At 37.2% G+C, this 3,354-nt stretch overlaps 1 long non-coding RNA gene across 2 annotated transcripts; it reads right to left on the reverse strand.

The window, feature by feature from the left end:
• Positions 1–525: 525 nt before the first annotated feature.
• On the reverse strand, positions 526–2,170 carry LOC116164672. 2 transcript variants are annotated; one of them, XR_004143967.1, is made up of 2 exons: positions 2,001–2,170; positions 526–1,068 (listed from the first exon to the last, which is right to left on the reverse strand). It is a non-coding gene; the product is annotated as an uncharacterized LOC116164672 (long non-coding RNA). The 2 variants fall into 2 exon arrangements; XR_004143966.1 differs by lacking the exon at positions 2,001–2,170 and adding an exon at positions 1,802–1,991.
• Between the last annotated feature and the right edge of the window lie 1,184 nt (positions 2,171–3,354).

Here is a 3,354-nt window from a genome sequence, read left to right on the forward strand (position 1 = left end):
ATGAATGCAATTATACTGCACTCATATCGCATAAAGTGGCTGTAGTATTTGGGATATTGTTATACTCGCTATTCATTATGAATAGTAATGGAAGGTAATGCTGATATTTTCCACTAATTGCTTCTTTCGATTATATGCCTGTATATTTCCACTTTTCCAATTGAAAATGGTTTTCGATGTGTTTTTTAATGAAACGTTGCAAATAGCTCGCCATTTTGTGCATTAATCGTAAAAGGGCAGTAAAATATGTAATGTGATGACCGTACCTACATATATTTATTAAATGAATCGACAATGGTGCTGGTGTTGTGTAATAACATAATATTATGGTGGAAATGTCTGGAACTTACAGAGAGATCATGGAATACTGGCCAGTTCATTTTTATAAAATATAACATTAGTAACTATTTTCCGCAATGGGTTGTTGTGTGAACCATCTAGTCGTATGACCCATACCAAAAATGAAAGTAAATGAGACTGCCTTCACTATTGGTGACTGAAAACAACTTCAAAAGGTCACAAAACTAGAGTCCCAAACAAAATTTAATTGCATCTATTTTAACAATTTTGAAATCACACTTTCAACTGGCTCAAATTACACAAGACCCTAAATTTACTGGATTCGTGGTGGCAAAGTTTAACAGCTACTACACCACTTAAATCTAAAATTAAATTTAAACGAAACTTCGTGTTAATTGCTGGTTTTTATTATTACTCGACGTACTTAAAGTCTGACCATTTCCTTTTCGCTGCCTTCGAGAACTTTTAGTTCGCATGCACGGTTCTCTTTCGCCCCAAGCAATTTGTAAGGTGTGGTCAGTTTCCCACGACACTTGCAGGTTCTAGTGGGTTGGAAGGAATCCAATCCCAGCGCTCATGTCGTCAGGGGTAATAAGATGGAAGGTTTCATCCTCGACGGCGGCGGTATGTCGCACCTTCCATCTCCTCGGATTCATAAATGATCGCCTATTGAGTGCAGCTATCAGACATGGAGGGATGCACGGGGGTTTGGATGATGTTTGGCATCTTTGTTCCAGTGTTCCCGCTGAAGTTTTGAATTTTATATATCTGTAAAATTTCATATGTACCGCTTTATACGAATGGTAGGCGCGATTAGGATTAAAGGTCACTGCCATGCGGGTTTAAAAAACATGCGAGTTGCCAAAATTGCGTTAGGGCCGTATCGGCAATGCATCCGGGCAACAGATTAGATAAGAATAGAAGCATTCCTGCAGAGAATAGGTAACGTCGTAGGTTTATAGTAAACGCAGCGGCCTCGGAAATAAAGCAAAGTCTTCGGGCGTTTCGGTAATCTCATTCTGAGGAAATAATGAGAAGCTCCAGATGGAAACTGTTTTCGTCAAATATACATTCGTGTAAATTCGTACTGAGAACTATCGCATAAATTTATAAACTTACAAACGGACATATCTGACGAATAAGTTATAGTTAAAGTGGGGTTTCACTTAATAAAAACTCTAAATTAACCACCAGTTGCAGGATTCGGCCCTTTGAGTGCTCAAATAATAACTCGTATTGTGATAGCGGAAAGCTAGTTTGAATGCAGTAGAGATAAGTAGAAAGTTCATTGCCCGATCATTTCCATACAAGGAAAGGTAGTAAATAGTACGAGGAAGATTCAAGAAAATTTTAACGGTATTTCCCTAGGAGATCCAATTTTCGTTTCTATATTGTTCAGCTTTAACGCGCCATCTTTTCAAGAAGGACATTAAATTGCATTGCATTTTCATTCTTAAACGAATCGGTCATCTTGGGTTTTACCAAAATAGACGTCAATTACCAATTATTCTGATCCGGTTTTACTTCTTACTTAAATTAGGAACGAAATTTAGACGAGCTATAACATTAATTATTAATTATATTATAATTAATTCGGTATGGTATTCCGTTAGATCAAGCATGCGATGTATCATCATAACAACATGCTTGGCAATAATTAATGGAAACTATACATTTAGCCACAAGAACCAGCCACCTACCCTCACAATGCACCCGAGAAAACTAACGACAAGCACTACAAATATTTATTGATCACACTGCAATAATACATTACGATTTATAGTTTTAAATTATCACGCTGATAAACTCTTTGGCGTGGAAAAATTAATTTCACCATTAACTCTAACCGCACTTTGCGGCATGGGTTGGTTTTCATTACTTTTAAACTTGATAGGAGATTTTTATTGTGATTGAATTGTAAATCGAAGACTCCTATCTTTACGACAATTGGCCTTATATACGATTAAAACGGTAGGGGAAATTGAAGGCATGCCGTTCGATACGTAATTGCACCGAACTGAAATCTGTGAAATTAAAATAGCTTCGCGAAATATAAAAACCCGTCTCATTATTTCGAACGCGTATTTTTTATGAACAAAAAAAGGAAAGCTGCTCGGACTCGACCCTTTGATCTCTGCAATGACATTTCTAATTCAACACGCGTAGAAGCGCCGGTAATTGCCAGTCTGCTGTATTCTCTTCCACTGTCGAAAGAGCATTTCAAGCAAGCATTTTATTTATGTAGCAAATTTAATTTTCTAACTTCATCGTGTTGCTATGGGAACGGGCATTACTTTTAATTTTTGCTAAATGACTTTAACTATCGCATTTTTCCTCTCTTAGACATTAGGTTGCCATTAAACCGTTGAAGTAAATGAATTTGCGAGAAATTTACCGCAAAATTTTAATATATTTCGGTTTTAATTGAAATTGTGCTACAGCTTGAAGTAATTGCGTACCCGATACAACGTCACTCTCCACTAACTACATTCTAAAGCAATCCGTGTAAATAAACTGTGGAATGCTCCTTTTTGCAGCAGTCATTATTATTCCTTTATCTCGAGAGGGATTCAACGCTTCGCGATTGTAAATGAGCGGTTAGTTTTAATGGTGTCGTATATGCATGTATCGTTAACATATTTTTACTTTAATGACTTCAATTTTTTCCTGCTTCTCTTTACACGTACACAAATTCGCGCGGTATGACCGAGATGCAAAAGAATGCGTTGGAACGTTTGAGTAACTACGGTATTACTTCTCCAAGGCAAACGCAATGGTTTCCTATTAACTCGCGCTGGGAATTTTAGTTTGCGACTGGCAAACAATGAAACAAAATTAATTAACACCGTATGAATATGTATACAAATTTAAATCATATGATAATAGGTATCATCTTGACACAAACTCGGTTGTATACATCCGACAACGTTGCTCGTTCCTGCAGTTAATATGTAGAACAATCCTCCACCTACTGCAATATCCCTGTGGTCACTACCGGTTGCGCGGCGTTTCCGTATCGAAAACCCTGGAGCTGAGAACAATAGGAGCTAGTTT

Source organism: Photinus pyralis, unplaced genomic scaffold, assembly GCF_008802855.1.
Source record: "Photinus pyralis isolate 1611_PpyrPB1 unplaced genomic scaffold, Ppyr1.3 Ppyr1.4_LG2, whole genome shotgun sequence".
Taxonomy (NCBI): Eukaryota; Metazoa; Arthropoda; class Insecta; order Coleoptera; family Lampyridae; genus Photinus; species Photinus pyralis.